Below are 25,018 nucleotides of genomic sequence, written 5' to 3'. Positions count from 1 at the left end.
AACAAAGGGAGGAGCAGGAGCTTAAGGGATCTGTGGGGAATGAAAAAAATGATGAGGGCATTATAACAAGAAGTAAAAAGTCAAGTAAGTAAGTAAGTAAGTAAGGAAATAGTGGATGAAGACATGGTGGTAATATAAGGAAAGACGACTCAGTTGTTTAAGGAGGAAGTTATAGTGGCTGTGAGGATTTGAAAGGCAGAGTGAATTGGGTTTGAAATGTATAGTGAACTAGCTGATGTACCCGTGCTTCGCTACGGAATTCTCAGAAAGACTGACTTTGTGGTTTTCCTAACTGAAGTCAACATAGGTCATTACAAAAACGTAAGTAGGAATGTAGGGATTAAAAGCAATGTTATCACATAAAATACTCGATCAAATGAAAGCTGCTCATTTTCTCACGAACAGTACTGCGGTGCCGATCTAACAGTCCAACGTTCCAGAGCTGGAATGACCAGGCCGCAGACAGCCGTGAACACTTCTCTGAAATTATTCCGTTAAATATGCACACTTCTCATTCCAATCAGTGCCTGAGAGTAGGGATTGAATAGTTCGAATGCTATGATGAACCAGTGGTTACGTACCAGTAGTACCGGAAAATTTATGAAGCAGAGGAATGGCATGCTAGAAAGTTGCCTAATTCCCCAGCTACTTCCCGCCAATATTTAGGCAGAATGTTACACTCGTACGACTGGGTGAGTTGGCCGAGTGTTTGGGGGCGCGCAGCTGTGAGCTTGCATCCGGGAGATAGTGGATTCGAACCCCACTATCGGCAACCCTGAAGATGTTATTCCGTGGATTCCCATTTTCACACCAGGCAAATGCTGGGGCTGTACCTTAATTAAGGCCAAGACCGCTTCCTTCACACTCATAGCCCTTCCCTATTCCATCGTCGCCATAAGACCTAACCGTGTCGGTGCGACGTAAGGAAAATTTTAAAAAAATACTCGGTACGCAGTAGTAATCCTATCTATCGGAGATAAGTGGCAACAGAATACAAAGCACATCACAACAAACAATGGTAAATGTAATGTTATTGTTGATCAATTTTATGAGCTTTCTATATTGTAGGCCTTAACATTTAGTTTTCTTTTGACTCTGTGATATAAGGGCGTCTTATAAGATTATTTATAGCCTAGACTGTAGTTCCTTATTCTCCGATTTGACATACCGATTTTCATTAAATCTGTTTACCCATTTTCTCGTGACTCGGCGCTGATAATAACTTAGTAACAAAAATCCAAATCCATGTATAACTCTGATCATAGCCGGTATGGTAACAATGTATAAGACATAAATGATAGTAAATATAATACTACATTATCGATACGGCCACTAATACCAATTATTTGGGAATTAAATTTTAGGCCCACCCCTAAACTACCATTTTATTCAGCGTGAATAAAATTATTTTCGGCCTAGATTGTAGCAAGTTATTCCTTGACTTTGCCTACCGATTTTCATTAAGATACCACCACTAACAACAAATATTTGAGAATTAAAATTTAGGCCTTCCCCTAAACTACCATTTCACTCAGCGTAAATAAAGTTATTTATGGCCTAGATTGTAGCGACTTATTACCCGACTTTGTATACTGATTTTCATTAAATTTTCTTCAGCCGTTTTCTCGTGATGCCTGTACATACATAGTTACATACATACATATAGACAGAAACTACGGAAAAGTAAAAAGTGCATTTCCTTGTTACTGTGGGCACGACTGATACTGAACTACCATCCTGAGCAATGTATAGAGAAAACTCTTATTTTATAGTGAATTTAGTTAAGTGTGTTTTTGTTAGGAGTGATTATAGTTAAGTGTATTTAAGGATTAAGCTGGAAGGAGAGTGGAGTTGGCGGGGTGATATTTGGAGTGATTGTAAATAAGGAGAGAGGGTCTGGTTTGTTAAGAGTATGTAGAAATTGGTAGGTGATGGAGTGTGCTTGTTAACGGGTTTCGAAATGTATAGTGAATTAAGCGTGATTTTGCAGTACTGTATGCCAAGTGTAATGTTGGACTTGTGTATTTGCTAATGGAGTTTGATGTGAAATATAAGTGGAAGAAAGAGCGTTTTAAAGAGGCTGATTTGGTGGGAATGTTGGATTGAAAGAGAGAGGAAAAGTGAGGTAGTGAAGGTGGTTTGGTAAGAAGTGATGGCATATCTTTAATTTAATGTGGAGACGGGCTGGCAAGTTAAATGAGAGGAAAATAAGATATGATTATGGTTGGTATGTGTATGTATGTATGTATGTATGGATGGATGGATGGATGGATGTATGTATGTATGATAAGATGATTATTGCTGCATTATTACATGTAGAGAATGTGATAGCTTGAAAGATGTGGAAAAACAGGTTGAGTTGTTGGTATATAGTGAGTGAATTGGAGGGTCGAAATCAATGAGATTATGGTTGGTATATGTATGAATGGTAAGATGATTATTGCTGATTAGGTACTACTGGTCGGTTTTTCTGTGTATTGCTTAGGCTATTTCGGATTTGAACTATGTATTGGGCGGAAGCCTGTGAGGTTCAATAAATCCTAATACTAGTTTAAAGTATTCAATTTTCGAGTTACTGCGTATTTTTTAATTGTCCGGACTTCAGTCTGAAATACTGTTACTTTAAAATGTGTAACTATCTTGGCTGAACTGTGAGCGAATTGTGATACAGTAGCAGATGGTGGATATTTTATCTCATAATTTCAGCGAATGACCATACTCAGATACACTAAAGGCGGCTACACAAGTTACGGTATAACTGTGCGATTTAACTGCAACGATGAACTGCGCAGTAAAACTGAATGCCCTATAGCCTCCACACGGTACAGATAACTGCGTCGATCGACAGTATTCATCAGACATTTATCAGAGCAACATGTCATCGACGGACGATGACGTACTACCGGTGTTGGACCTATGTGTGTGTATAATGAAAAAGCAAAAGAAGACACGCAGCGTGTGGTCTAAAGATTGGCTACTACAGAGAAAACAATATTCACACGTAAATTTATTACGCTTCGTACCACAGAATAACAGCACGTTAGTCCTGTTCGGTCAGGTTCCATGGCTAAATGGTTAGCGTGCTGGCCTTTGGTCAGAGGGGTACCGGGTTCAATTCCTGGCAGGGCGTAACATTGGAAGTACAACTGTCACATGGAAATTTACAGTATATTGCAGAATTTCCTTTAAGGAATTTATATTTCGGGGAAAAGACTCCAAGACAGCTGCAGATAATACATTCCACTTATCGGTTTCGCACAGTTATACAGTAACGTTTGTAGCCGCCTTAACGTTGATTTTACGAGAAAATTATTCTTAGCGTTACATGTAGTATGTGTTGTTCATATAAGAATAGATGAAAGTACCACAAACGTGGAGTGTATATTTCGTCAGTGCCTGACCCCGTTATTTTAGACTATTTAACTTTGTTTAACTCCTTTTTGTAAGAACTCTTTTCTGTTCCGATTGTGATAATCTTTAGACTTCGTCTGCCAGAGACAAGATTCATTTCTATAGCATTCAATGAAAGCTTCTAAATGCTCACGATATCCGCTTTGGTCTTCCTGAGACATTGTTATGATAACTAACTTAACGAGTGACTCACTTGACTGAGCAATCGGCAGTCGCCACGGTCCACACGTTGCGATAAAACTGTGCAAACGCAATCGACACAGTTTTATTGGTTAGAAAAATGAACTTGCTCCGATGAACTGTGCAAGCAGAAATAACTGCAACGATTTACCATCCACACGTGAGATAAATCTCCGCAGTTCGGTTGGTGCAATTAAATCGCACAGTTATGCAGTAACGTGTGTAGCCGCCTTAAGGGAGCAAGGGACCAAATACCCAGATCATCGCCCTCTTCACTGAACTGAAGTGAATAGCTGTGAAACTCAGAATTAAACAATTTCTTTTCCACACATGAGAAAACCATAGTTCACTTTAAATTTATTACACCCTGTACGTATGCTCTGTTTCAGTTCCTGCTAATGAGTAACAACGGATGTGAATATCCTTTCATGTTATCTGCTACCGAGAAACGCAACAGAAGTGGCCCAGTGCGGAAGCGAGTCTGAACTTTAAGGCTTTTGTAGAACAATAGTAGACTTACAGCACGAGGCTAGTTGGTCGGAATAATTCAGCTTTTCGTCAAGGAAACTGCGGTTCGAAACTCTTTCAAGCATGTCAGATGTTTAAAATAGATGGTCAATTTTATGTGAATTGGATTCACGAAAAACTGTAGGTCCCGCAATCCTTTGTGATCACGAAACCTACTTCACAACATGTGTGTGTGGTGGCAGGACCAATCTATAACCACAAAGTATGCTCTGTAAATATTATTATTATTATTATTATTATTATTATTATTATTATTATTATTAATAAATGCCAGCGCCGATGGTCCAACAGTCTGTGCACTAGCTTCTTGTACTCATGATCCCGGGTTCGATCCATGTCCAGTGGTGGTGGTCATTATTATTTTAAGGGGAAAACAACTAGGCAACCATTCTCTATTAACACTAATCAGACGAAAAAATGGAAGGGATCCCACACTTCGAAAAATGAAGGTATTGGCCATAGAAAAACAAGGGCCACGAAAGACTCCCTACTCCTCGACACCTAATACAGTCGGTGTCGGAAGAGAACAAGAGTTGACCAAGGGAGGTCGGACAGGATAGATGAAAGTGAGAAGCCGGCAAAAGCAAGCGGACTCCGAAGTTGAGAGCCCCTGGGGGCCTCTTACGATAGGCAGGATGTTATTTTACGACTCAGACATGACGGGGAGATCCACAGCATGAATTACGTGTTTGTATTCTCCGTTGCGTCAAACAGAACAGATACATTCCTTACGTTTCACGGAGAGAATGGCATTCATCAGGTCAGGGCGTTAGTCTCGTCGATTATGTTACTCTTACAAACGAAACTTAGCATTACTTTCCCAGAAAAATGTGAATTTTGAAAGCAGCCTTTCAAGTCTTTCGTGGCCTGAGTGAAATATAGCCTTGTAAGTCTAATATATTTGGTATTTATCAACTTTCCAAATTCTTTTTCTCCTTTTGAATCGCGTTTATTCGGTATCACTTTCACTCATTAGGCGCTTGAATAACAACAAAGAAATAAACAATAGTTACAAAGACACAATGTGACCAAGTTGGTTAGCATGTTGGTGAACTGTTAAATAACAGAAATAGGAGAGGAGATGGTGCGGTCAGCGTAACGGCTGTCGTCTCACACGGTCGAAGATACAATTCCCGTCAGGTGGGAGATTTTAGCTGTGCCTGGCTCGGGACTAGATAGATATTTAAATACACATCTCTGCATACAAATACCGCACTACTAACCACCACAGAAACAGACCGGAGTGAATACCGTTCCTCAATGGCAGGAAGGGAATCCGGTCATGGAATTGGGTCACATGTACGAACAATTGGAACCTGCGGCCCCACAGACCCATTGCTCATAAACAAAACCAGTACCAGTCGCTTCTATGCAACCTGTCCTATAGCAGATCGACATGACCGCACAAAACAACAGTAGCTGCTACTCTGCGCCACGAGCTTCGGGACGTGACTCCGTGATGGGAACGTCCGACTTGGACGTTTGGCCGCCGTACACTAAAGAAACGTGGCAATGGTTCGCAGAAATTCTTCAACGCTCGTTCACATTGCCGAATGGACTGGCCGGAGTTTTCTCCGGTCTTCAAGGCCTTAATGATTTGCTACTGAGCATTCAGGAGTGTCTCAGGGATCGTGCAGGGCCAACAGTCATGTGACGTATCGAAAATTTTTAATATAAGATGTTATAACTAATGTGGTTCCTTAATCTTTTTTCTTTTAGTCATATACCAAGTGGATCGAAACTTACCGAGCAGGGTACATTTTCGTTGTTTCACCTCAACACAACCGAATAAGGTATTTGCTTTAACATTTTTTCGAGTGTGCATTGTTTCCAAATTCAAACCAAATTGTTTTACAAGAATCCCATTTCCCAATCAATGAAGAAAAATATGGGAGTTTTTTTGGTGAACCGTTGTTGTTATAGCATTACTACGAATTATTACTCAAATTAACGCTCAGTACACCGGATAAAGTATTTCCCGTAAGGTAGGGGGTTCCAAATTCCATCCCCGCACCTAATTTCGTCCCCCTATGGATTTCCGGTTTGCATGGTTGGTACCTAATGTTTAGCCTCATCCCGTTGTCTTGTGAGAGTTGGTTGTGGGCACCACGTTTAGTTTCCCTGTACGAGGACGATTGATTTTTTGTGGTGATGTGAGTTAGTGCAGCATTCAAAATAAGAGCCTGTTATTCCTAGAGTGAGCACTGATATATGTATGTGATATGTAATCGCTACAGCGAGGTGCTTGGCGTGATTTAATGTAGCGGCCATTATAATCAGGGAATGTTCGTAATTGTTTCCCCTTCATTATATTTGTTACTTTATTATTATTATCATTAGATGCAAAGCCTCAAGCAGTGGGATAAGGAGGCTATGGAAAGGGACAAGATAACGAGCAAGCAAAGCGGTTAGAAAGGAAACATATTAAATTGTACTTTTCATAAATTTGGTGGGGGACGAAATTACGACACATTTTTGGTAGTTTAGTTCTTGTAGTGTTTATGTTGACTACCTTACGTTAAACAGTTTCATTCTAACTTGCCCGTAATATTATAACGAGGAAAAACTTGTATATTTGTAACGAATAGACACAAAAATTACTGAACCGATTTAAAAAATTACTTCACCTACAGAAAGCTACATTGCCAGTGAGTAACATGGGCTGTATTTTATTTTCAAAACAATTCGAGGGGTGGGGGCGACGGGGGGAGATATAAAAATATAAAAATAATACGCTAATATAGGCGAAATCGAATTTGTCATACAAGGACGAGAACAAAGCTCATTCTAGGCCCCTTGACGCAAAGAACAAAACTCGGTAAGCCCTACGGGCCCTGTTACGGAGATCTTGCCACCACACTAGCCCTGCTCTAGGAATCGAATAAAGAAAGGAACTGCCGTAACAACATCAGCTCCAGTGTTACAGACATGCAACTTGGAATCTCTTTTAAAATAAAAGACGTACATTTTTGTTTTCATAAAATCCACTCAAGATGTGAGGGGGCGGGGGGTTGAAAAGAAGCGAGGTAAGAGTTGAATTCTTTATATGAGGATACATATATTCCTAAAAATGAAGACTTACATACGTTAAAATTGGTACTTGGAATCTCCTTTAAAAATAAATGAACACACTTTTTTTTTTTTTTGGAAAATCCACTTAAGGGGGTGAAAAGAATAAAAGAGCGGATGAATTTTTATTCAGCAATATATATACCGATTTCTTGCCTTGTCCATAATATTCTTGAATTTCTACAAGTCCATATCTGGTAAGGGAACGAAATACCTTACACAATATTCTTTTTTGTTACTTGATGCTCGAGAGGAACTCCAGAAAGTGTGCCGACTTACAGTAAGAGAAAGGCTAGACTACAAAATGCACAAATAAGTAAGTGTTTGATATAAAAATGCACAATACGGACAACAGCAAGACCCTCATAAAAATGGAGGAAATGTCTCTTAGTGGGTTGAAGTTAAATTCCACTTACAAACAATGAATAAATAAATAATACATTTTCCGTTCCTTTCGTAATGGAATGCGCGCCTAGAGATCTGTACTGCACTCGAAGTAGAATACAATAAGTGTCGCCGAACCTCTTCACTCCCTGCTGGCGAGAAAAGTGAAACCTTAGCCCTTCCAGACAATTTGAATAACAAAGCTCCATTTCTTGAATAATGTAGAGCAGGCGAAGCTCCCCTGCGGCAGTCTTCCGTAAGAAGGCGCTAGTGGCTTCTGCGTGCCGGATTCATTCTGCAAAACAAGAGTACCAAAGTCTGCGATGATCTCGTTGAATACCCATGAACCGATTCCCTTATATCCAATGAAAATATTAAAGGAAGAGGAACATCTCCAACTTTGCCTCACTCTTGTTGAATAATAGCTCCGTTTCCGCAGATCACTCTTAAAATTATTACAGGTTGCAGAATGGCGAAATATTTAACGACGATCGGTGATACTGGTTCTCCGTTGTAATAGACAATCCTTCCAATCATCATCGCCTTTAAACACAATATAAGTAGGGGGCGGATTCATGCGCACTAACAGGGATATATGCACTATTGCATATCCTCCTGCATAACATTGGTTCTCTAAATATCAACTGCTCAAGTAGAATACTTGTAGATCTTTTTTCTTTTGGCAAGATTTATACTTTTATAGGAAAGATGATAAATAGGTTAGAGGTCTGGTCGGGCTAGTGACAAATACATAGGAACAAAGAAAATAGTGGCATTGTTTAGTTTGAGGCAGTATCGGTTTTATTTCTTCTAGGTAACTAAGAATACATTTTGCAGCGGGTATCGAGGAAGGTTCTCTTCTCTCTGCTACTTTTTCATTTTTGTATGATTTCAACATATGAACAGAATACTTGAACGCAAACAAGTTACACAATGTCAAGCTTTTGTTAATATTGTGGACTATCAAGGTTTCTGGCGGCGAATGGAATGTAAATATTCATTTCTTTGCCGATTTATATATAACTATACAAATATATATATGTTGTTTTATATAATAAGAAAACTGCAATTATGTATTTATATGCTCGCATGTAAGGAATATGTGCACTATACAACTTAGTCACTCGATTTCAAATGGTATGAATCGCCTGGGCATATTATAACTTAAAAAAACATGCAAATATGCCAAAATACGCCCTTCTAATAATTCAACATCATCCAGTCGCTTTGATAATTTTGCAATTAAAAAAAACTTTTCTGCACTTGAGATATTCATGTAATATGGACACAAACGTCTTCAACTGCTGTAGGCAGATGTCCCTCTATACGCACATAACCGTACAAGAGTGAGGCAGTGGAACAGCTACTGTTAGCTTAACGGAACAAAATAAGAACGACCTTGGGAAGCAAGACCACCATTTCTTTCCACGTTCGCGTTCCACATTCTGTGCCGCTTGAGGTACAGTCGTCGGAACGATTACTAGTACTGTACATTCGATGAATTTAAAGAGTAGTAGGGGCAGACTACACACGACACGGGGCTAATAGAAGCACTTAAACCACTTTGACCATTATTGTTACACTCCAATACACAAATAATAATAATAATAATAATAATAATAATAATAATAATAATAATAATAATAATTGCTTTACGACCCACTTACTACTTTCACGGTTTTCGGAGACGCCGAAGTGCCGGAATTTAACCCGCAGGAGTTCTTTTAAATACCACCGGATGAACCTACCAAGTTGGGCTCAACCATTTGAGCCAATCAGGCCGGCTAGACAAATAATAATAATTACGGACGCTAAAGCCGTGTGGTATCGTCACGAAGGTGAGCGTTGTTAGATTGCTGGCCTATGGATAGGGAAAATAAGAGTCACGTGCTTGTGGCCACACCCGCTAAGTACAACCACGACCACCATTGGACGACACTACGAGCCCGACGGAATTAACATTGTCTGAGCTGGCGGACGCGAGGTCTGTGTCACTCGGCCGGAAGTGGAGTTCGCGCGTATGGTAAGCTAACGCCTCAGCCGTCAGGCATTTGCCTAGAAGAGAAGAGGGAAACCACAGAAAACCACTTCCAGGATGGCTGAGGTGGGAATCGAACCCACCTCTACTCAGTTGACCTCCCGAGGCTGAGTGGACCCCGTTCCAGCCCTCGTACCACTTTTCAAATTTCGTGGCAGAGCCGGGAATCGAACCCAGGCCTCAGGGGGTGGCAGCTAATCACACTAACCACTACACCACAGAGGCGGACATAAAGAATTGTACGGACCTAAATGTGTTTTACCTATTCAAATTACAACAACTGTAATCACGCACTGTATTCTAATTAGCATTACGATAAATGGTAACAAGAGTAATAAAGCATACTGTGGGTAGAAGCTGTTTTAATTCATTAATAATGAATTCATAGCTCTCACTGTTCTGCAATTGATAGTATATTAATGTCAACATTACACTAAATTAATTAGTTTACCAGTGAATTTACTAGGGCTTGGATGTTTAGGAAAACTCATATTTTTTCTTTGTCTCTCTTTTCTTGTCTGATTGGATTTCGGTGCAAATCAAGTGATTATCGTCACAATTAAGTGATTTTAATTTGTCATATAAATGCATATTTTGGCTATTTTTTGCCATAAGGTCATATTTTGAGCTATTTTAGTAGAAACGTCATATTTTGACGGTTTGTCGACAGCTCTAGGTGTGCGAAATCACGAACTTGGTGATACCAACCCACTGTACTCGGCAACCCGGTCTCCCAGGTAGAAAACCCCGTCCCAGCAGTGAGCTAATTGCTTCTGGTAATCGCTCACCTGTCTTTGTTCAGATATTAGAACCTCAACCTCCTTTCACTTACACAAGCGTTAGTTTACAGTAAATCGTAACCCAGCACACATTCCAGTATGCCTGAGGAAAAGTTTACTAGTGTTAAGTTAGAGGAATATTTCTGTACAGACGGTTTAGTTCTATTTTGCAAGTTGTGTGAAGTGAAAGTCGTGGCTGAAAAACGTTTGAATGTGCAACAATATCGTAACGTCAAACGTCACTATGTCGATAAGAAGAGGCTGTTACATCTTCAGCGATGGACAGATGTTCGGATTTTTCAAAAGAACTTTGTGAGATGATGATGTCTGAAAACATTCCTCTAAACAAGGTATCAATCCCCATTTCAAGAATTCCTGGAGAGATACACTAAAAAATCTGTTCCTACAGAATCTTTTTTTTTTTTATAGGGGCTTTACGTCGCACCGACACAGATAGGTCTTATGGCGACGATGGGATAGGAAAGGCCTAGGAGTTGGAAGGAAGCGGCCGTGGCCTTAATTAAGGTACAGCCCCAGCATTTGCCTGGTGTGAAAATGGGAAACCCCGGAAAACCATTTTCAGGGCTGCCGATAGTGGGATTCGAACCTACTATCTCCCGGATGCAAGCTCACAGCCGCGCGCCTCTACGCGCACGGCCAACTCGCCCGGTGTTCCTACAGAATCAACACTGCGGAAAAAAAAAAAAAACTATTTATCTCGTTGCTATGAAGATACTCTAAATCGAATACGACGCAGTGTAGCAGACAATAAGATTTGGATATCTATTGATGAGACGACGGACACTGCAGATAGATATGTAGGGAATATAATTATTGGAACACGCGCCTGTGAGCTTGCATCCGGGAGATAGTGGGTTCGAATCCCACTGTCGGCAGCCCTGAAGATGGTTTTCCATGGTTTTCCATTTTCACACCAGGCAAATGCTGGGGCTGTACCTTAATTAAGGCCACGGCCGCTTCCTTCCAACTCCCAGGCCTTTCCTATCCCATCGTCGCCATAAGACCTATCCGAGTCGGAGCGACGTAAAGCAATCCGTGCTGATCGCCCTGGGGATATTTTTCTACTAACCGCGGAAGTTTTAGAGAGAGCAAATCATCAACGATTGCAATTCTTTTTTGATAATGCACTAAAAATGTTGTGGAAGTATGAAATTGAGCGGGAACCGATGCTTCTCCGTACATGGTGAAAGCTGCTGAAGGCCTCAAGCTGTTTTATCCAAGAATGATTCGCGTCACTTGCTCTGCATAGGGTGGCAGAAGAAATTCGTGGACATTTTCCTGAAGTCGATAAATTTATATCTAACGTGAATGTTTTTTGAAAGCATCACTGCGGGTTGCGACTTTCGACTCTCTCCACGGCCGGGGGGCGTGGCTCGATGCTGCCGCGTATTAACTCCACTATCAAAAACAAAGATGATGCCTCAAGATTGCCCAGGAATTGTTTTCCAACAGTTTGTCAGATAGTTTGGAATATATTAAGTCGAACTTTGGAATGATATCGAGTGCAATTACTCGTTTAGAATCTGCTGGCTTAGAAATTCATGCAAGTATTGACATTGTGAGAAGTGCTGAACTTTCAGTACAACAATCACATGGAATAGTTAGTGACAGTGTAAAACGGAAACTTCAAAATGTGCTTAATCGAAATGATGGTTTTCACCGTGTGTGCAAGATAAATGATGTTCTTAGAGGAGAAGGCATCAGTACACTTCAAGATGAGTGCATACTCGACAGCAGTAATTTAACATTATTTAAATATGCACCAATAACGTCTTGTGATGTAGAAAGGACCTTCTCCTCTTACAAGAATGTGTTAAGTGATAATCGGAGGTCTTTCGCGCCTGATGCTTAGAAGATGAATCTTGTCATAAACTTCATTTCCACCCGCGGAGAAGAATGAAAAAGGTATGTGAGTGTGCACCATAGGCTCTGACGCCCTACCATAATGTATTGAAAGACATCTGCTTAATTCGTTTCTTGGTGCTCAATTTAAACTTTAACGCATTTGAATAATGTTAATGAAATCTGGGCTTGAACGTTCCAAAATATATTTTTAAATAGTTTGATTTGTAGTTTTCTCGTATTTCAAACCACCAATGCCAATGTTGTGTGATCTGATAAACTTAGCGAACTTAGTTCACAAAAGTTTGATAAGTGAATTAAGGATAATAGACTGAATAATTGCTGCACATGTTTATTCAGAACTAATATTAAAGTAAGAATAAAGAATTTAAGTTAAATATGTATCAGAGTATCATACCGTTCCGATTTATAATTTATTTTAAAATGCCCATATTTTGATTAATCATTTTCGGATCATATTTTGTCATTTACGTCATATTTCGTCACTTTGGAGGTCATATTTGCTTGCTTATTTGGGCTATTTTTAGGTCTTAAACATCCGAGCGCTAATCATCACCAACTAGTGGGCTGAGTATATCAGTGGTAAAAAAATATGCTACAAGATATATATGGAAACAAGTTGAATTAATAATATGTTCGAAAGAAGTATCATAATCGTACATGAACGTTAAATATTCGAACATGTATTTTGCAACCACATTGTTTTACTAAACCATGCAATTATACTTGCCATTCCAATACCCAAACACCTTTTCCTCTAAATTTTCCGGTCTGAAACTTTCTACAACAGGACACGATCTGTGAAAAAAAAAGATCCCCTATGGTATTTAACAACTTGCATTTTACTTCTTACGAAAAACCCGCATAGGTTTTAATTAAATGGACATTTTGAGGTTCTAAAAGCTTAAAACTCGTGGCAGTGGCAAAACAGACAACATGCATATTTAATACAAAATATGAAGATACTTACTATGACCACAGTACGATATTTCTTGTACTGTTACAGAGGCCAATCCCAGGTACAGGCAGGGCTCGCTTCTACGGTCACCTACGACGCATGGACGACTCTCGATGGACAAAACGTATTTTTAATAATTTTAACTCGAAACCAAAAACAACAGTTCCTTGGTATACTAAGTCAAGAAAGATGGGACTAGGACCACAAACGAGACCCGTCACTTTTGGGACTTTCCGGAACGTGAAGTGCAAAGTGGTCGGATGAACGCCGTCCTACTGGATCAATCGAAAACTGAGCGAATACGAAATGAACCAGAAAGTCTGTAATGCAAAGGAGAATTCAGTTGTTGCGAGGAGGTTAGTCACGCCGAGTTTCGCAACTACGGGAAGAAACGAAGTGTTGGACAATCAAAATGGTGAGCTGACTCAGGTGTTTGCGAGCTTCATTAATAACCATGGCTCACCAGCCTGGTATGCGCGCTGTTGATTCACACCCGGCTTATGTAACAAGCCTGGGGTCAATGGAATACGACAGTGCAATGTCAGCGACTGTTTTTATCGGCAGTTCTAATTCATGCCAAGTATTTAAGCGACTGCAGGCAACAGAGGACTAGAAGAACTAGGTTTGACGTCACACCAACGATGGAATACGAAAGGGCAAAGAGTTAGTTGCAAGGAAGCCGTCGTGGCCTTAATTACAGTACAGCCCCAACATTTGTCTGGTATGAAAATGGGAAACCACGGAAAACAATGCCGAATGCCAACCCCAACTCACTGGGTAGAAAGCAGTAAGGAGTACAGTCGTCAACTCTCTGTCCCTCCGACCTTGCCCCGAGTCTCAGTTCTGATGCATCCTGGGTTAACCCAACGGATAATTGCCCCTCTAGAAATGGAAATCTCGATTCTAAATTTATCATATTTCCGATGTGGAGTCGATCCTTACGCCCTTTCAAATTACATAAATCATACAAGCAGTGGCATATACTGAGGGCTACCAGGACTATCGGTGAAGCCCAAACCTCAATTGAGAATGATGGGAATCTAAAGCACATTATAATGTGAGCATCTGACACATTGTTCCAAATACCAAACTTGAGAGCAGTGAGAAAAAACGTCGCTCATATTTCTGAGAGCAGCCCAGACTCTCTTCCCTCTCCCCTCTACTCGCCCCTTGCGGCTTGCCGTTGGAGCGGGGACCGGGGGGATAGGTTTGCTAGGCTTCGGTCCGCCAGATCGCCACTGGTAACAACAATGCGTTACCACTGATCTCTATACATGGATCGCTGATGGCAGCTCTCCGCTGCAGGAGAAAGTACGCCAAGTTGAGCGCGCGGTTCGCCATGTTAGCGTACCCATCCTAGAGCTCTCCTTATGGGGAAGCAATGGTAATATAGTCAATTTTAAATCTCAATTAATGGCGCGTTGGAATAATTAAAAATATAGGGACATATTCACTCAAAGCATAAGGACATGGGGATCACTGACACGTCGTTCCTAGGTCAGTAAATCTCCGGGATAGCAATAAAAATGAGTGTATAATAACGGCCGACTAATATTAACTTAGGTGCTGAATACATACAATTAGCGATCGGTAACACAATACGAGGGAAAATCAGTTTCTGGAAACATTGCTGTAAATTGTATACATGTATGTCACGAAATTATGCATTCTTAAAATGATGCACCTATAAACGTAGCTCACTATACAGGCCTAGATTCGACATACCATAATCGGTGCTTGATAATGAAGTCCTGTTTCCTGTTTCTATGAAATTACGCGCAGTTTATCAAATTAAAATATAATTGAAGCAAATGTACACATTCATAAAACCAGCTTAATTTACTATTACAGACCTCTTTAATTAAATTCAGCTACCAAAGCAATATTAATGGTCATCATCAGAAATATGTAATACACGTTAAATGAGCCCCAAATACCACGACTACTATAATGGGATAGCCTAAAACACCCACCACACTTTGCCTTCTCCCACCACTCCAGTGTCTGAAACCCATAATTATTACTGATGTAAATAAGGTCTAGAATTCATCCAGACTTCATTTTCTAAGATTGTTATAAGGTCACGTCAATTATTTCATCAAAACCGTCAGTTTAATTATGACAAATAAATAAAAATATAAGTAAATCTTTACTTGCAGTTAATGTTCAGTAAAATTGAAAACAGTTGGCTATACATCATTTCTAAGGCGTGCAGTTTGTCCATTTTTATCTAAACAGTCTTCCTCACAGTGATGGGAGCAGAGAACAGCTGTTTTAGAAGGCTCCCGAATCTCCCGCCTGATACTCCTAATTCATGATCTTAGATGTTCGGGTTTCGAGAAAGGAAACCTAGAAAAATTGCCATTTTGCTCCCAGAATATGTGAAATAAGATACAATAAACCTAAAACTCAAAATACTACCCTAGAGAGATTATTATGTACAGTATAAAACTCACCGATGAAATTATTTCTCCTTCTGCTGATCGTTTCTGTTTGTACATCCATAAGATGAACACTGCGGTATGTTAATACCCGGTAGGATGTTTCTTCATTCGGATTTCACATAAATACATGCACATTTAAATTTAATGTTGTAATTTACAAGCAGTGTCCGCCTCTGTGGTGTAGTGGTTAGTGTGATTAGCTGCCACCCCCAGAGGCCCGGGTTCGATTCACAGCTCTGCCACGAAATTTGAAAAGTGGCATGAGGGCTGGAACGGGGTCCATTCAGCCTCGGGAGGTCAACTGAGTAGAGGGGGGTTCGATTCCCTCCTCAGCCATCGTGGAAGTGGTTTTCCGTGGATTCCCACTTCTCCTCCAGGCAAATGACGGGATGGAACCTAACTTAAGGCCAAGGCCGCTTCCTTCCTTCTTCCTTGTCTCTATCCCTTCCAAACTTCACATCCCCCAACAAAGCCCCTGTTCAGCATAGCAGGTGAAGCCGCCTGTGCGAGGTACTGGCCATACTCCCCAGTTGTATCCCCGACTGAAAGTCTGAATCTCCAGGACACTGCCCTTGCTGCGGTAGAGGTGGGATCCCTCGCTGAGTCCGAGGGAAAAAAAACAACCCTGGAGGATAAACAGATTACGAACGAACGAATTTACAAGCATACTACAAGGCAACAAACCTAAATTCATAAAATACACTACTATTTCTTTTGAAATAACACAGCACAGAACACCCGTGGAACTACAATCAAAGGGGTTGGCGTCACTGAACTAAGCATAAACAAAGCAAGCGCGTTCCTCGACTCTTCAATGGGTCTTCTGCACCGTGCGCTCGATGCCATCTTACTACGCCAGTCATCTTCTATTCGGCTTACTGCTACCCAAGCCACCAGCCATCCATGTATAGAGTAGTGATGGGCGATATTTCACGAACTGTGTTTTTTTCACTGATATCAATAAATCACGAGTAACGACTGTTACTTTCTACGGTATCACTGTGATCAGCCGTGATTTCAAGATTTCACTTCAAGTGATCACCGTACGCCCTCTTAACTCCATATACCGAACTAGAATGTTGCTACCTAAACTGTGACTGTGATCGATGTTGTGATCAGTCGTGATATCACGACATGTGCTGCCGCAACGGTATCCACGCGAAGCGATGCGTTCAAGGAAGCAGCATCGCCATGATCACCAACAGTATGGACATTTGTTGATTTCATTTTTTAAGGACGTCAACATATTGTTCAGTATATAATGTATTTGTAGGAATTGAGCACATTCCTCCCGAATATATTAACAACTGAAACACTTATAATCCTCGGCATCGCTTGCAATATCAGTTTTAGGAAATTGTCAGTTGACTCGCAGTGTGGTATTATTTTTAAGCGCGCGTTCAAAAAAATCGTGGTATACTGTACTCTCCTAGAATAGTAACAAACACGTATTTCTCCTGTATTTTGGAATGCCCGGGGCATATTGTCACTGGAGCTCAGTATTAGGAGGCAAGTTGACTGAAATGGCGTTTTCTAGAAAAAGGAAGAACAGTGACCTGTAGCAGTCCTTTAAAGAAGTGGATAAAAACTTCACATTATGTAATATGTGCAAACAGAAATTGTCTTAAAAAGAAGTACTTCAAATCTGAATAAATATTTGGAATGCAAGCACCTCTCACTTGCTTTGCCAGAAAGCAGTAGTCAACAATTGGCATGTATCTGATGATACAGACCTGGGATTTTAGACTCTAAAAAAATGTTTTAGGCACTTAAAATGGCCTTTTATAGGTTTTTAAAAGAGAATATAGGCACTTCAAATATGCTTTAAAAATAGGCAGAAAATAGACTTTAAAATATGACAATATAGACCTACACTGTAATGTGATATACTTTTTTTTACGTTAAGTACAGTAATGTGGCTACCCTTTCTAAATAGGAATAGTTGCAAAATGAAGGCATAATTAAACAGGTGTTTATTACAAACAGCTATGGATTAGGAAACAAAAAATTTTCATCAGTACTGTACTAAAATTAAATTAAATGCGGAGTACTGGTATGCGTATTTATTTGTGAGGAACATTCCTACTGCTCTTTTCAGTCATAGTTTGCTTTACAGTACATAACAATTATCTTCTCCTAATTTTCCACAGTCAGGCTGCGTCTTTTGTCTGTTAAAACAATTTTAAAAGCAGAAAAAATGTGCTCTACACCTACAGATGTTGGAGGGGCATAGCAAAATTTACCTACATTTTTCAGTTCAATTTCACTAGGTAGGTCTACATTTCCCCATCCATTACCTAATGTACCCTTTCCTGCACTGAATTACCTAGATTCTACTGCAATACACTAGCCCACCCGTCTTTTATTTTATCCCTTACTTTACCCCAAGTACTTTGTATAATATTCTCAGCTTCCTCAATTACAAAATATATCTGTTTGAGACTCTACTTTTATTTTTATTTTTGTAATGATTGACTGGAAGAAATGAAAAATTTGCCTGAATATATGCAATGTCTCTCTGAACACTGGAATAATCCTTTAGCAGATCTTTGCCCATACGACACACATGCAGAGTTGTCTGTTAAAGGCATATTGTCTATAACAGATGTTCCATATAATACAGGGCAGCTTCCATTGAGGAACCACAACGGCTGATGATTGGCTGTGGTGGAAAAGAATAGAGGGGAATTTCTCTCAGAAGATGGCTATTCTTGATGGAAGCTTACAGAACACTCTCTTCATTGTTGAAATCAGATTATTTACTGCAGGCAACTTGGCCCTAACTATTTCTGTGAGTCTGTGCAAGGCATGGGCCATGCAAGTAACATGAACATTAAAGAAGGGTAGAAAGTTTTAACGAGAGGTAGAGTAGCAATCATGTAGGAAGCAGCATTGGAGACAAGGAGAAGGTCTTTATAATCATCAACACTCCCAGGATACAACAACTGGAACCCCTTGTTGATGATGTACACAATGTTTTGCTCTATTTTCTGAAGCTGCTTAGAACAAAGGAGAGCAGTAAATGTCAATTGGGTTCCAGTTTTCCTACTATAAGATTAGCAATGTACCTGCCCACAGAGTTGCTGGTTTTGTCCACATACAACCCTATGTAAGGACTCCCAAATATCCTCTGTGACTAGCAAAATTACCTCCTATATCTAAGTAGTTTTTCTTTAATGTAGATGTTGAAAGTATGTGTTGTTGGTGTATTTCTGTAAACAAATCTCTGAAAACATGACTATGCACAGAATTCCAGGGGATATTTTCAGCAACTATAGGGCTCTAAACATATGAGCATAGAAACTACTGTGGATTGTGGGAGGTATACTTTGTGTGAGCAGAGTCTGTCCAATGTTACTTTTCATGGTTGATTTTGCTTTGTGACTCGTACTATCAGCATGCTCTTGTGAAATCTAAAACACAATAATGTGATGAAAATTACAGACTAAGATAAGGAATAGCTAATGAATAAATTTTGTAATTTCGAATTATTTCATTTAAACCACTATTACTTTAAAGTTAATTAAGAACAAGAACACTCCAGGCCTCGAAAGGTCTTGGCTTTCATTTACAGCTGCTGCGCAGCTTTAGGCTTGCAGATATTAGATAGCTGTGTGGTCAGCACGTCACATCCCTCAAGTGTATTGCCGTGCCTCTGAGACCGCTGCTCATTGTAGCTTCCCAATTGCCCTCACACAGCTGGGTCAACGCCTTTCCATACCTTACATTTTTCTAAATTACTGCCGGTACTATTATCTAGGGAAAGGTGCACTGGTATCGTTAAACTTACATTAGGTGGCTGAGAATAGTCATTCATCATTATATTTTTCACTTGTGCCAGATAAATGTGTAGAATTTCATTTCCTAGCACATACCAAATAATCGGTTACAGTATAAAACACGACTGTTGCCAATATTGATCCTATTTTTTCCTTGACATATTGGTTGAACTTCGGCATGTCTACAAAAAAAAGAAGGTAAATAATAAAATTATTATGTTTGTACGCCTAGAAGTAAATTGGCAACGACCGTGTCTGTAATGCAACCAAAATGTAGGCTGTTTATTAAATGCAAAACCTTAGGTGGCTGATTTTCTTATAAATGTTTACACAGAGATAGCCTAGTCACAATAACAAGGCATTCTCTTGATCACAAGCTACAAATAACAAGCAGCACGGACGATGCGGTGATTGTGATCACGTCACGACTAAAAATCACTGATATCAGAAAATCACGATATCAAATCACGCTGTGACTCACAAATCACGGTATCGCTCATCACTAGTATAGAGATCAGTGTGCGTTACTCATCGTATATAGGGAGCGTGCTTGGCGCGAGTAACAGAGCGCTCTGGCGGAGTTCCGAGAGTTAATACGGTGAGAGTGCGTTCCGCTGGAAAACTTGCTTCATAGTTACGGCAAAAAATATCGTTGCATCTCGTCGTCAAGATAAATATGAAGTAATACTATGGAAGTTGTAATGCTGTACATATAAAAATACATTTAAACCTGATATAGTTGTCACAGGGCGGAATTAATAACAATATTGTAATTACCTCATATCTATGAATCTGTGAAAACTCAAATTTCGCGAGTGAGATTTCCGGTGAAATTGACTGTGCTTTTGACAAGCTATCGACAGGCAGCATCCGGTAAGCGAATAAACAGGAATTCAGTTGGAATAAGTAGATAACACGTCAAGATAGATTTATACCAGTGGGTTATGTTCTTTATTATTGGTGGCAAGAAATTTGCTACCACAGAAGCTACGAAAACAATGTCGCTGATATACGGAATATTTTTCAGGATTTTGAAAAATTTCACCCTCTGTATGCATCTTTCAACATGAATTCGAACACTTGCTACATTCTGAGCTTGTAACACTTCACCTTCTGTAAATCTCCCATTGTGAAGAAAAGGCGGCATAACAAGTAAAGAATGAACTGACTGTGTTTTAAAACCTGGGAATCCTTTGTCGGCTAATATAACGTCCCCTTCACTCAAAATATTTAGGAAGCCTGAATTGTTAACAATAAAAGTATCACTAGTTCTTCCACCATAACAACATACATACATACATACATACATACATACATACATACATACATACATACATACATACATACATACATACATACATACATTATCATTATAGACTCTTATGCCTTTCAGCGTTCAGTCTGCAAGCCTCTGAGAATTTACTAAACGTCGCCACAATCCTCGATTTGCAACTAGTGTTGTGGCCTCATTTAGTTCTATACCTCTTATCTTTAAATTGTTAGAAACAGAGTCTAACCATCGTCGTCTTGGTCTCCCTCTACTTCTCTTACCCTCCATAACAGAGTCCATTATTCTCCTAGGTAACCTATCCTCCTCCATTCGCCTCACATGACCCCACCACCGAAGCCGGTTTATGCGTGCAGCTTCATCCATCGAGTTCATTCCTAAATTAACCTTCATCTCCTCATTCCGAGTTCCCTCCTGCCATTGTTCCCACCTGTTTGTACCAGCAATCATTCTTGCTACTTTCATGTCTGTTACTTCTAACTTATGAATAAGATATCCTGAGTCCACCCAGCTTTCGCTCCCGTAAAGCAAAGTTGGTCTGAAAACAGACCGATGTAAAGATAGTTTCGTCTGGGAGCTGACTTCCTTCTTACAGAATACTGCTGATCGCAACTGCGAGCTCACTGCATTAGCTTTACTACACCTTGATTCAATCTCACTTACTATGTTACCATCCTGGGAAAACACACAACCTAAATACTTGAAATTATCGACCTGTTCTAGCTTAGTATCACCAAGCTGACATTCAATTCTGTTGAATTTCTTACCTACTGACATCAATTTAGTCTTCGAGAGGCTAATTTTCATACCATACTCATTGCACCTATTTTCAAGTTCCAAGATATTAGACTGCAGGCTTTCGGCACAGTCTGCCATTAAGACCAAGTCGTCAGCATAGGCCAAACTGCTTACTACATTTCCACCTAACTGAATCCCTCCCTGCCATTTTATACCTTTTAGCATATGATCCATGTAAACTACAAACAGCAAAGGTGAAATATTACAGCCTTGTCTAACTCCTGTAAGTATCCTGAACCAAGAACTCATCCTACCATCAATTCTCACTGAAGCCCAATTGTCAACATAAATGCCTTTGATTGATTTTAATAATCTACCTTTAATTCCATAGTCCCCCAGTATAGCGAACATCTTTTCCCTCGGTACCCTGTCATATGCTTTCTCTAGATCTACGAAAAACACAACTGTCTATTCCTCTCGTAGCATTTTTCAATTACCTGGCGCATACTGAAAATCTGATCCTGACAGCCTCTCTGTGGTCTGAAACCACACTGGTTTTCATCCAACTTCCTCTCAACGACTGATCGCACCCTCCCTTCCAAGATGCCAGTGAATACTTTGCCTGGTATACTAATCAATGAGATACCTCGATAGTTATTGCAATCCTTCCTGTTCCCTTGCTTATAGATAGGTGCAATTACTGCTTTTGTCCAATCTGAAGGTACCTTACCAACACTCCATGCTAATTTTACTACTCTATGAAGCCATTTCATCCCTGCCTTCCCACTATACTTCACCATTTCAGGTCTAATTTCATCTATTCCTGCTGCCTTATGACAATGGAGTTTATTTACTATCCTTTCCACTTTCTCAAGCATAATTTTTACCAACATCATTTTCCTCCTCCCCATGAGCTTGGCTGTTTGCAACACCACCATGATGATTTCCTTTTACATTGAGAAGATGTTCAAAATATTCCCTCCACCTCTCCAGTGATTCCCTGGAATCTATTATGAGTTCACCTGAATTACTCAAAACACTGTTCATTTCCTTTTTCCCTCCCTTCCTAAGATTCTTTATTACTGTCCAGAAAGGTTTCCCTGCTGCTTGACCTAGCCTTTCCAGGTTATTACCAAAATCTTCCCATGACTTCTTTTTGGATTCAACAACTATTTGTTTCGCTCTGTTTCTTTCATCTACGTACCAATCCCTGTCTGCCTCGGCCCTTGTTTGGAGCCATTTCTGATAAGCCTTCTTTGTACGTTTACAGGCTGCTCTCACTTCATCATTCCACCAAGATGTTCGCCTTTTCCCATCTTTACACACAGTTGTTCCTAGGCATTCCCTTGCTGTCTCTACTACAGCATCCCTGTATGCCACCCATTCACTTTCTATATCCTGAACCTGCTTACTGTCTACTGTTCGAAACTTCTCACTAATGAAATGAAATGTCGTATGGCTTTTAGTGCCGGGATATCCCAGGACGGGTTCGGCTCGCCAGGTGCAGGTCTTTCTATTTGACACCCGTAGGTGACCTGCGCGTCGTGATTAGGATGAAATGATGATGAAGACAGCACACACACCCAGCCCCCGTGCCATTGGAATCAACCAATTAAGGTTAAAATCCTCGACACGGCCGGGAATCGAACCCGGGACCCTCTGAACCGAAGGCCAGTACGCTGACCGTTCAGCCAACGAGTCGGACTTCTCGCTAATCATATCCATGTACTTCTGTCTAATTTCCTCGTCCTGGAGATTTTCTACCCTTATTCGTTTGCAGACAGATTTCACTTTCTCTATCCTAGGCCTAGAGATACTTAGTTCACTACAGATCAGATAGTGGTCTGTATCATCGAAAAATCCCCGAAAAACTCGTACATTCCTAAAAGATTTCCTGAATTCAAAGTCTGTTAAGATATAGTCTATTATGGATCTGGTACCCCTAGCCTCCCATGTGTAGCGGTGAATAGCCTTATGCTTGAAGAATGTATTCGTAACACCTAAACCCATACTAGCACAGAAGTCCAGCAAACGCTTCCCATTCCCATTAGCTTCCATATCTTCCCCACATTTACCAATCACCCTTTCGTATCCTTCAGTTCTATTCCCAACTCTCGCATTGAAATTGCCCATTAGCACTATTCTATCCTTGCTGTTGACCTTGACCACGATGTCACTCAATGCTTCATAAAACTTGTCAACTTCATCCTCATCTGCACCCTCACATGGTGAATACACGGACACAATTCTTGTCCTAATTCCTCCCACTGACAAATCTACCCACATCATTCGCTCATTTACGTGCCTAACGGAAACTATGTTGCGTGCAATGGTATTCCTGATGAAGAGCCCTACCCCAGACTCTGCCCTTCCCTTTCTAACACCCGTCAAGTACACTTTATAATCTCCTATCTCTTCCTCGTTATCTCCCCTTACCCGAATATCACTTACTCCTAGCACATCCAGATCCATCCTCTTTGCTGACTCAGCCAGTTCTGCCTTCTTTCTTCCATAAGCCCCATTAATATTGATAGCTCCCCATCGAATTCCATTTCGTTCGCCAAGTTGTTTCCAAGGAGTCCCTCGCCTGTCAAATGGGAGTGGGACTCCGATACTCCCATAGGTCCGAGGCTTGCTTAAACTGTTCTGAGCTCGGTAAATTCATGCAGCAGGATGCTACCCTACTTGCACATAGTCCAAGTGAGGATCTCTCCTCTAACGGGTTATGGACCACCGGTGAATTGTATAGTCCTAGCCGCCTGAGCACAAGGAGAGCCATGACGCAGAATATGTCCGAGATGCCCACTCCCATTCCATAGCAACTGGTACCCCGACTCTCAGGACCACTTACTAGGCCACTCAGCCGTTGCCCATGGTTCACGAACTAGGACGTGACTACAGTAACCCACAAACATGAACCATCACCATAACAAGGGGAAACGAAAACAATAGTTTCGTTTGGGGCCACAGCTAGTAAAGATTTAATTGTATAACATGACTTGTACGAAGAATACATGTAACATCTCTCATCTATTCTTGCTGGCGTTTCTGATTTCATTTCTGTGCAATCTATTATAACTCGTGCGTCAGGATAAAATATTTTAAAAGCGCGAGGCAAAGTATTTTGCACAGATAGTTTGCTAGGCCAGAAAATAAAATTAGAAGTAAATTTCTTGACTACTCCGAGAGCAGTAAAAAATATTCGCGTAGCAGTAGTCCGATGTACACCAAATATGACTACCAAGGAAGCAAAGGTCCAATTTCATTATCATTAAAAAGAGTAAACAAACATCGTTATTACTTATATTTATAGACACTTTAGAAACAAATAAAGAAAGTAAAAAACTACAAATGAAACACTTGTTAAATCCTTCAACTGTGCCTCACTTTTTATGTTCTGCGAACCATGTGACCTTGCCGCGGTGGGGAGGCTTGCGTGTCCCAATGATGCAGATAGCCGAGCCGCAGGTGCAACCATATCGGATGGGTATCTGTTGAGAGACCAGACTAACGAATGGTTCATCGAAAGGGGGGTAGC

At 40.4% G+C, this 25,018-nt stretch overlaps 1 protein-coding gene across 4 annotated transcripts in view; it reads right to left on the bottom strand.

Annotated features, from left to right (window-relative positions):
* LOC136871573 (uncharacterized) overlaps positions 1-25,018 on the bottom strand; it is a 171,808-nt gene that overhangs the window by 114,481 nt on the left and 32,309 nt on the right. Inside the window, exon 1 of one of the 4 annotated variants that reach the window (XM_068227146.1) lies at positions 13,244-13,582. The exons of the other annotated variants lie outside the window; for them this stretch is intronic. The gene's annotated coding sequence lies outside the window, so the exon portion shown is untranslated. Of the gene's footprint in view, positions 1-13,243; positions 13,583-25,018 lie in introns of those variants that run through there. 4 annotated transcript variants of the gene reach the window in all.

Source organism: Anabrus simplex, chromosome 4 (genome assembly GCF_040414725.1).
Source record: "Anabrus simplex isolate iqAnaSimp1 chromosome 4, ASM4041472v1, whole genome shotgun sequence".
Lineage (NCBI taxonomy): Eukaryota > Metazoa > Arthropoda > Insecta > Orthoptera > Tettigoniidae > Anabrus > Anabrus simplex.
The sequence above is the reverse complement of the archived record's forward strand: the minus strand, read 5'-3'. Positions and strand labels throughout refer to the sequence as shown.